This window comes from Pecten maximus, chromosome 1, assembly GCF_902652985.1.
Source record: "Pecten maximus chromosome 1, xPecMax1.1, whole genome shotgun sequence".
Classification (NCBI taxonomy): Eukaryota; Metazoa; Mollusca; class Bivalvia; order Pectinida; family Pectinidae; genus Pecten; species Pecten maximus.
The window spans coordinates 20066164-20078050 of NC_047015.1; the positions used below are offsets into that span (position 1 = coordinate 20066164).

The 11887-nt window shown below is 36.8% G+C and overlaps 1 protein-coding gene across 1 annotated transcript in view; it reads right to left on the reverse strand.

Annotated features, from left to right (window-relative positions):
- Positions 1-10498, reverse strand: part of LOC117327266 (glutamate receptor ionotropic, NMDA 2B-like) — a 124453-nt gene extending 113955 nt beyond the window's left edge. Inside the window, exon 1 of the mRNA XM_033884185.1 lies at positions 10307-10498. The gene's annotated coding sequence lies outside the window, so the exon portion shown is untranslated. The remainder of the gene's footprint in view (positions 1-10306) is intronic.
- Between the last annotated feature and the right edge of the window lie 1389 nt (positions 10499-11887).

Consider the following 11887-nt stretch of genomic DNA (forward strand, 5'->3'; position numbering starts at 1 on the left):
ATTATCACTCTTGTTGGACTAAACGTACACTATACCAGTATACCAGTACCAAACGTACACTATACCAGTATACCAGTACCAAACGAACACTATACCAGTATACCAGTACCAAACGTACACTATACCAGTACCAAACGTACACTGTACCAGTATACCAGTACCAAACGTACACTATACCAGTATACCAGTACCAAACGTACACTATACCAGTATACCAGTACCAAACGTACACTATACCAGTATACCAGTACCAAACGTACACTGTACCAGTATACCAGTACCAAACGTACACTATACCAGTACTAAACGTACACTTTACCAATATACCAGTACCAAACGTACACTATACCAGTATACCAGTACCAAACGTACACTATACCAGTATACCAGTACCAAACGTACACTATACCAGTACCAAACGTACACTTTACCAATATACCAGTACCAAACGTACACTATACCAGTACCAAACGTACACTATACCAGTACCAAACGTACACTATACCAGTATACCAGTACCAAACGTACAATATACCAGTATACCAGTACCACCAGTATACCAGTACCAAACGTACACTATACCAGTACCAAACGTATACTGTACCAGTACCAAACGTACACTATACCAGTACCAAACGTACACTATACCAGTACCAAACGTACACTATACCAGTATACCAGTACCAAACGTACACTATACCAGTATACCAGTACCAAACGTACACTATACCAGTACCAAACGTACACTGTACCAGTACCAAACGTACACTATACCAGTATACCAGTACCAAACGTACACTATACCAGTACCAAACGTACACTGTACCAGTACCAAACGTACACTATACCAGTATACCAGTACCAAACGTACACTTTACCAATATACCAGTACCAAACGTACACTATACCAGTATACCAGTACCAAACGTACACTATACCAGTAAAACAGTACCAAACGTACACTATACCAGTACCAAACGTACACTGTACCAGTACCAAACGTACACTATACCAGTACCAAACGTACACTATACCAGTATACCAGTACCAAACGTACAATATACCAGTACCAAACGTACACTATACCAGTATACCAGTACCAAACGTACACTATACCAGTATACCAGTACCAAACGTACACTATACCAGTATACCAGTACCAAACGTACACTGTACCAGTATACCAGTACCAAACGTACACTATACCAGTATACCAGTACCAAACGTACACTATACCAGTATACCAGTACCAAACGTACACTATACCAGTATACCAGTACCAAACGTACACTATACCAGTATACCAGTACCAAACGTACACTATACCAGTATACCAGTACCAAACGTACATTATACCAGTATACAAGTACCAAACGTACACTTTACCAATATACCAGTACCAAACGTACACTATACCAGTACCAAACGTACACTATACCAGTATACCAGTACCAAACGTACAATATACCAGTATACCAGTACCACCAGTATACCAGTACCAAACGTACACTATACCAGTATACCAGTACCAAACGTACACTATACCAGTACCAAACGTACACTGTACCAGTATACCAGTACCAAACGTACAATATACCAGTATACCAGTACCACCAGTATACCAGTACCAAACGTACACTATACCAGTACCAAACGTACACTATACCAGTATACCAGTACCAAACGTACACTGTACCAGTACCGAACGTACACTATACCAGTACCAAACGTACACTATACCAGTATACCAGTACCAAACGTACACTATACCAGTATACCAGTACCAAACGTACACTATACCAGTATACCAGTACCAAACGTACACTATACCAGTACCAAACGTATACTGTACCAGTACCAAACGTACACTGTACCAGTACCAAACGTACACTATACCAGTATACCAGTACCAAACGTACACTGTTACAGTATACCAGTACCAAGCGTACACTGTGCCAGTATACCAGTACCAAACGTACACTATACAAGGACTTAATGTACACTTTTCAAATATGAAACGTACAGTATACCAGTACTAGACGTACACTTTACCTGTACCAAACGTACACTATACCAGTACTAAACGTAAACTATACCAGCACTAAACGTACACCATTCAAGTACTAGACATACAATATTCCAGTACTAAACGTACACTATGACAGTACTAAACGTACACTATACCAGTACTAAACGTACACTATACAAGAACTAAACGTACACTATTAATGTACTAAACATACAATATTCCAGTACTAAACGTACACTATACCAGTACTAAACGTACATTATACCAGTACTAAACGTACACTATACCAGTATACCAGTACTAAACGTACACTATACCAGTACTAAACGTACATTATACCAGTACTAAACGTACATTATACCAGTACTAGACGTACACTATACCAGTACTAAACGTACACAATAACAGTACTAAACTTACACCATTCCAGTACTAAACGTACACCATACCAGTACTAGACGTACAGTATACCAGTACTAAACGTACATTATACCAGTACTAAACATGCATTATATACCCCGTATGTACAGTGTATATTGTGAGCTACGGTTATATCATTCCGCAATATAAACTCTGGAAGTCAACACTAAACGTTGACTAGCATGAATAATACAGTTTAAACGATACGGTGTGTTAATATTATTACTGTAACTAATATAATAGCCGATGATGTATGGTGGATGTGTTCAGTAATAATGAAATGCATGTCTATATTCTGGATATTAAAGAAAAGCACGTTGTTGTAAAAATATTGACAACATGATAAAGGTTTCATAAAAAAGGATATCTTATAAGGGCATGATCAAATTTAGTCGCCAAGACTAAGATTGTAAAGACTAATATCGTGTCTATACGTCAGGAAATAAACGTGTAAACAGTTTTCTGGTGCCGCCTGTGAGTGTTTGGCTTTCTTTGAGACCTCTAACAAGTCTCTGTACAGAATATTAGTCACAAGGAAGTTATTTTGTTTGCTCAACTTGCTGAATTCGAGCCGAGATTGGACAGAGCGGACTTGATTGGGACGCCATCACAGACGGGTTATCACGCCCGACCTCACATTACGTGTGGTGAGAAATGAAAAGCGAATTCGAACGGACAAGTGTGGAGAATGTTGTACTTTATGCAGACATCTTGCAACCTTTCGCAATATTCGGCCTAATATCTCTATCTCTTCGGGGGAATCTTCCCTTTTCGATTCATTCTGTCTACAGCGTTTTCTATCTGAATATCAATATCTTCACAAAAATTTTTGGAAGGGTTTTATCAGAATGAAGACTTTGTCTATTCACTATAGTCCGATGGAAAAACTACTGAAAGCAAAGAATATAATACATGTGTACGTACATGTATAGTATACCGTGACAGTCATATAACGATGAACGCTTGTCGTTAGACTGGAGTGTTGCACTAAAGCAGTACTGATGTACACGTATAGACGGCATACAATAAACCTTATAATAAACAAAAAACAATGCTTTTGTGAAAGATACGCTTGTCGCATACTGATTAAACAAAAAAGCAAAAATCCAAACTCAAATATAAAGTAAAATGGCCTTCATTTTTATATAAAGATACTATATATAATGCCCATCAGTAAGAAGTCATTTTCAGGAAAGGTTATTATTAATTTTGTTTCTAGTTTCTGATTATCGTTTTGATGCATCTATCGCAAAACCATAAAGTATCGATAATAGTATTTGGAATATTCTACAATGTAGTTAAAATTAACAGTGAGGTTATGTTCAAGAAAGACAATACAAATACATATGCATTAATTTCTTTACGTGACGTTGCGTATTTGTACTTAGTATCACTATGTAACAGAAAGCGAGTCCTCGATCCATTACACAGCTAACATGTGTGTTGTGAACGTGTCACTGTTTTAATTACAACACGATTATTTGCAGTGTTAGGTTTTGTGATTACAAAGTAAATAGTAGCACCAGATAGTTGCTCTTCTTACAAGATAGTCTGCCGCCTGGGTACAAGTTTTATGTCGTCCGCGCGCGTGTGCGTGATAATTTACAAATGCAGTAATTCTCTAGAGTAGCTACTGCTTTACTTTAGGAACAAGGTTTTTTTGTCAGATCAGAAAATATCGATTATCACAAGTAAAGCCGTTATCATACCCATCTAAATTGACTAAATAACGAAGATGTCACGGTCTGTTTATCAAAGATGAACAAACTTTAAATAATCCAAAGGTGACAACATGGCGATAAATATACCATGCTTACAGTGAGCGTTAGATGTTTTTACAGACATGGAACAAAGGCAATACAGGATCAGGTACAACCGTATCCCATTACCTGTATCACATGGGATTGGGCTCGTCATGTATATTCCTGTTGGCTTTACAGGTTTCGTTGGAAGAGGCGGTCATTCTGTATCGCTACAAAAATCAAAGTACTGCCTGTTCTTGATGAACTGGAAGGTACATTAACAACTAACAAATTAATATAATGAACATTTTGATTGCACAAACTAGTCCACTAATCGCCAATATCATTTGTGAGTATGTCACCAATATTGCGGGTCAAATTGCTCGTGCAGTTGGTATACCAACACCCATGTATTCTTTGCGTATATAAAACAACAATATTAAACATTCGAAAATTGTTAGAAAAGAAACATTAAAGCGTAGGTCCAGATTGTCATCAATGACGAATATATTACGACATTAACCATTTTATACTCGCATTTAAATAATATCAAGGATCTTATAATAGCACATCAACGGTGATGTGTTCGTATAATATGAATTTCAGAAATTTCATTCAAAAACATCTACAGCTACATAACTGGTAGTAAAATAAGGAATCCTTAGATTAATTGGATATGATATCGATGTGTACATGTTTACTATAATCGATATACCAACAATGGTGTAAATAGACGTAAAACTACTAGACATACAGGAGCAGAAGAATCAGACCACATCAGATAATGTTTTCATTGCGCCAATGGTGCTAGTGTTGTATTGATTACCCTTACCATGTCTTAGTAACGGAATGAGCAATCCCTTTAGGGATGTTAACCCAGCATTTCCTAAATACGACGATCACTTCAAGGGCTAGATGATAGGGAATTGAATTTAAATAAAAATTAAAGCAAGTTCGTACTAATTATTTTTAAACACTATTACATGTAGAACTAAAATGCATGTTTATTTAGTTTTTAAAATCAAATACCAACATACACAGTACATACGGGTTACAAATCTGTACAATGTCTGTATGTTTTCAGTGCAATGATTTAAAACCAGAAATCCTTATTCTCCCCCACACCATTAAAGCCGGCGCATCACCCGGTATGGTGTATGCCCATTCCATTACACTCGGAGTGATAAATAAACAGAAAGTCTAATACGGGACAAAAGTCCTTTCTGGTTCGATATCTAGCCTAGGAAGACCTTACTGTTTTGATTCTTATTGGTGGTTCTTAGGACAAAATGAGGCATCAGCACAAAGGACCTTTATCCTTTCCTAAAAAATGGATCGTCTGTATTGCTTCAAGAACATAATAATAAACGTGAGTATTTCTGAGATTTATGATCTTCCTGAAGACATACACCTGATTGCGTCATTTCTTCATTTCCTGTAACTTATAGAAATCAAATTAATATTACCAGCCGGATGTTCTAGCCTTGCGGGAGTTAAGGCCGTGGTCGACTCGTCGCGTATTTTCGCGGCCTTTTGTCTCTAATACTATTTGAATATTTGGTCAATGGATTGTGTTGATTAGATGTGAACCATTAGTGCTAGTATATTAAATGTATCAAGCCTGTACCGTGGCTGGCGACGTTAGTCGTGATCTTTGGTTCAGTACAAATACTACTTCGACATAATGTTCCACAAAGTGTATAACACAATGCCGGGGCTAAACAGTAACCAAAACTCAAGATATTGGACTTGGTATGTTGTTCTGGTTGTTTGCGCTATTGATAAAATAACAAACAGTGAAAAATATTACAATATAATTGATAAAAATGTATAAAACATTGAACAGACACTCTGCAATAGCGTAGACAAATTGCAAAACAGAATGTGTTCTTAACTCGAGAGATTGTACTAGACAATCGCCAAATATGGACAAGGATCGGGCTACAAAACAACATTCTGAATCGAGTCGACTCAAGGTTGCACATTGTCAATTCCATTTACAGTTTAAAAACGTTACTTGTAAAGCCTATTGTTATTGGGATATGCAAGGTTAATAGGTATTTTACAATACTCATAACAGGCTCGTTACCTTTAACAGAATGTAGTTTATGTGTTTGTGAATAGGAAACTCTTATTACACCGCTACCAAGGTTAAACGGCGCTTTCATTATGAGGCTGCCGCTTCATAACATCTCATATTAGCATTAATCAGGCTTCTCAGACAACCCATTGAGAGCGAGGATGCTTAACGCCTTTGGTAGCGACGAGAGTGCATACGAATTTCCTATCGAATATACAGTCATATAACAAGAAGCTCGAGTGTTTAATGAAATAGCGACAGTAAGTCGATTACACAAAGCAATGATAGTATATCTTCGATGTAGTTCTGTATGCATTGTTACACGTTCGGTTGTATGTTGCCACAGTAACGTTTGCATATTTGGGAAATACATGCTATAAACAGTAAGCTTATATTATTTAACAACAAACAAACGAACAATGCGACTATAATACACGAAAATAAAGATACAGAGCAACCAGAGTGATATCTAGGAAAACCATCCGTGGTGAAATAACTTACGATACAAGTGGGAACTGGTAGACAAGACCACATAAAGAAAATAGGTATGAGAGCCTTGGTGACATGGAGCCAAGGAGCCTCGAATTACCAGTACCTTGACGTCACCGGGATCTTTAGTTAGAGGCTATGAAATGTCATCAGAACACTTCACCACTCCTACCAGCCATGTACCTTGATGTTGCCTACAAGACAGGTGGTGTTGGGTTTCTGATTATAGAAGAGCGCCTAAAATATCTACTTTCAATAACATTAAAGGTCCATATGACATCTACACGGGCAATTTTCTAGGAAAGACTTTTTATGCTACCGTACTATAATACCATTGGAATCGTTTCATTTTTGTCAATATTCTGGAATTTTTCCGCCTACATCTGGTTTAAATGAAATGTCAATAAGCCTTTTTTCTGGAATTGTGTATTAAATGAATTTGATAACAATTTAAATTGCCTAATAGGTTGAAGTTAAACAATGCCTATCAGGATCTGATTGTGATAGCGTTTATGTAGTTACTGTACTTATTGTTTTAGAGAAAATAATTTAAATGGAAACAAATGAACGGACTCACATGTTAGGTCACTTGATTACAAAGATAAGTATGCTCAGGTCTGTCCAGGCCAAGGTTTCGTGAGGAAAAAGGCCGCCTTTAGACCGACTAATCCACTTACCGTCCAAACTTGGAGCTAAGGTACAGGATTTATTGTTGAATTGCCTCTTTAAATAATACATTTAAGCTGTTTTGTTGTCCTTTAATTAAATAGAGCGCGAGACGTCGGTTTACGATGTTGACTGGGAAACATCCGCGTATATTCTTGGACAAAGTGTTAACGACTTGCTGTTGCTATTAATCAAGAAACCCAAGTTGTGAAGTGGTTATTAGCCGTTTACTCTTCCGCGAAATTGGACTGAATGTAGTTCCCTCTCGTCAACAGGATAGAGTATATAGAGACTGCGGTCACCTTTCGATCCTAGCTAAATTGAGCACATTTCATTGAATTTACCAGGGATAATACAGGGCGTTTGGTACCCTAACAAGACAGACAGACAGAACTACTAACATAGCCGTCGTGGACGCTAACCGACATAACATGTTTTAAATATGACAACAGTTGTTTGTAGACAAAACAGCTAGACAAAAACCTACTTATCGTGCATTTGCTATCTGTGATGATGAATGATCACGTGATCCGGATGTGATTCGGTATGACTGTTACATCGGCGTGAGATGACACTTCCTAGTTATCTTGCCACAAAACAAACAACTCTGCTTTTATTGCATTATAAATCAAACAATTGTAAAGCTATTATCTAATAGCTTACTATCACGCCTATTTTCTAAGGATCGATACATCCGAAGTCGTGCTGCATATCGTCAACCAATCGTCACACAAATTGGCTTACATAAGAAAGAGAATATAATGTGTTTAACTAGACAATCATAATTACACGCATTGATGTATCGTGTTTTCACTATCATAATAAACAATCAGTATCCATAGCTAAACGAATAACGTAAAATAAGAAGTTCATACAAAAGAAATAAACGACATAATTTCTCTACAAAAGTGATATAGTTCTTCAAAACTCTAAACAATAATACATGTATTTATTTCAAACAGACCATATACCATATTGACCGATTCCTTCCTAACTACATCTTGATAGTTTCAGCTATAGCAGAAAAGTATGAGGGTTTCTCAAAGGGAATATACATTAAATTGTGCTGGTCGATGATGCGCCTCGGTTTGAGTGTTATGTTTGGATGTAGAAGATGCACGGTAGTACCATGGTAACACCGGCTGTGTACACACATCTAAAGTATTATCGCAGGGTTAAGCCTCCATAGCAATTTAAATTCAAACAACTTTCGTTTTAAGAAAATTTAAATATGCAGACTTAATATTTCAAATCATGCAAACACGGCCAAGTTTCTTCAATAAAATGTAGATGAATTATTCAATATCCGAATAGAATTCATATTTTGTTTTTTAATATTGATTCTGAATATTTTATTGCATCCAACTCTTGTTGCTCTCAGCGGTAACACACACATTTCTTTTGTAAATATGCTAGCATTTTCGTTTTTTCCTAATTCTAATTTCAAGCAAAGCTAAAATTAAAAAGAAAGAGCGGGCTCCATTATTTCGAGTAACTTGGGAGTTTCTTTAATGGAGTTCTAATCACAAAATCTATGAATATACATGATGATGTAATATGTCTGTACAACATACAGGTGATGCATTCATATGTCATAGGAGAAACATTCCAAACCAGAATAGTCGTCAAATTCCCTCTTAAATCATTCACATGCAATTTTGAAAAGCAATTTAGTAATTGAATTTACATCATTTTTACAAAGATGTAAGGAAGTGTGTTATGTAACTCTCTACCATTACACGTACATGAAAACAATAAAAATATCAACGGAGACTAGCTGAATAATAAATATGCATACTATTAACTTTGCGCACGGAAATATATAAGATTGTGTAAAGGAATTTAAAAACCGATTGTATATTAATGGTGAGTGGAAAGAAAGTAATTAGGACGAACTCCGTAATCAGATCTTCTATCCGTGACTGTAGAACTGATGATTAGAATTTACCGCAAACGCCGGTAATTGTTGCATGTTAATTGGCGATTATGTATAGATTTATTTCATGACTACGTGTGTGTTTCCGACACAAACGGTTACCCTATATTTAACACTATCATCATATCCCCCGAAAAATACGGTCCTACTCTGCTAACTACTTGTCGAGTTGAAGCAAATTGCTATTTTCTCTTGCAGCGTTCAATATGAAAATTCTTGCTCATATCAAGGAACGTTTTCATCTTTTGGTTCTGCTTTATTCCCAGGCATATCGGTCACTTAGTTTTATAACATTGAATGAGAACGACGAAAATGGCTTTCCATAATGCAATGCAATGTGACCTTTGATATAATATGCGTATTAAAATGCGGTGATGCTTACCAATGTATATTCATATATTTTAAAACCTTATAGTTGTTTTGTTTAATTAAAGAATTATCATTTCAATGCTAGCAGTGTTACTCGGCGTTATGAGTACGTATAAAGCCGCTGGTGTATGCTAGCCTGGTGTGGTGCGAGAGGGCAGGCCAACATTCACATTTGTGCTAGCTTGCCGCAGCATGTTTTCCGACGTCGTCACTGAAGCCCTCATTCATTGTCATCAATCTTTAAGTCACTGGTATCAAAAATATATATACAGAAGGGCAACTGGCACCTGTTTACAACAAGTTGGCATTTCACATTGAAAACAATTCCAACCTTTCGTGTCATAACTTGTCTATTTATCTAGAATTCATTCCAAATAATAAATCGCCATAATGTATTTGCAAACTACTGTTTTAGAAATGTACATATGATAATAAATCATTTTATGTAATTGAATTTAGATTTTTAATAATATTTGCACATAAAAGCAACAAGCAGAATTCAAGGACATGAGGAACAATAAATGTCGACTTATCTAAAGAATTTTGTTTGAAACAAAACAATAATTAAAACTTACCAGATTTGGATTCTGATCACTTAAGACGGTAAGGTAAATAGTATCCGTCCGGTTGAAAGGTGTTGAATATGCGCCTTACAACACCACCGGCGTTAGCCAGACGTGCCCACAAACACCCTTTGTCTCCAGCATATGTGACATGAATGACAATAATCTGTAAACTGTTTTCCAAGAAACATCTATATCCGTAAGTTAGAACGACTAGAGCCGAACAGCGTTCGCCAGTCAGCTCTTTGTAACGCCCGCTCTTCCACAGATTGTGTGTTGGGGTGTCTGTGAACGCTGTAGGCTTGCCCGGTGCCTTCTAATGCTATCGATAGGGATTTCTAGCAGCGATCTCCACATTAGCTCTCCGGTAGAGTTAACGCTACGTTTAAGCATCCGTCAGAGTGTAGTCACAGAGAACGCCATTCAAGTACATGTTGGTAACCAGTGAAACTAAGGACATAATGACGAACTTCAAAATATCATTGTGTTCAGTCGCAAATGTCTGATTGTTGAAGGAATAGAATCTAAGTCACTTAAGTGTTTTATAATGGGCAATTGTATAGTTGATTTGTACTCAGAAATGATTATAAAACGTTCACAAATGTTTTACCTTACGCATTTGACACGTACAATGTATCTGCTGAGCTTATGCTATCAATTGCAGATACATTGTATAAGAGGTGTTGCGTGGCAGCGGTGCATATCTAATCACCTAGTCACTAATATGTGTTTTAAGAAAAATACAAATCAGTTCTATCTTTATGTATAATATAAATATAGAGAGAACATTTCAAATAAGTTGTGTCTACGCGGTTCAGATAGTATGCAACCAAATATAAATTTGCTAACACAAAGCTATAAAACTTGTTGTAATTTCTGTTCACACTGTAAGCATGGTTAAGCAGGTATTGAGTATGTTCATGTACCTTGGTTCAGGGAGACCGCCCGGCCCGGCCCGCAACATAAAGTATTTGACTGCTGAACAGCATGACAGACGGCATTCAATGTTCAGAAATTTAATGTCGTATTTCGACCTGCGCAAATTTTAAACGTTCACATTTTGAATATTGAATGTTGGTTGTCGAGCCTCGCAGCATCCAAATGTACAAGTTTTAATTGCTGAATGTTTTGATACGAACTATTCCAATTCTAAATGTTGAAAGTCGTAGGAAGTCAGACGTATTCGATACTTGTCGGAATACATATTTAGTCTGTTGTCATCAACCTACATTTATGATGTTGACACTTAACCAATATCCAACCTAGATTTGTATGACGGGTGTCGACGATAAATCAGAAGACCTTAGCTATTTCTCCTTATTGCAAAGTACCCACACTTTGTCTTCTGTTTCGATTTTCAGGGTATGGCTGCCGTCGTTTGTTGTAATGTAGACATCGTGTGATGATGTTGAGAAGTAGGAGCTGACAGACCATTTCAGGCGGACAAATACACCACTAACATGGCGTTCAAATCGTAATGGTGTGGTTGTATGGAGGACAGAGTACGTTCGAATTCATCAGTCTTTGCGTTTTGAAATGCTTAAATTATGACGACAGAAAACCTCCGGGTTTATAAATTAACGTGTTTTGTGT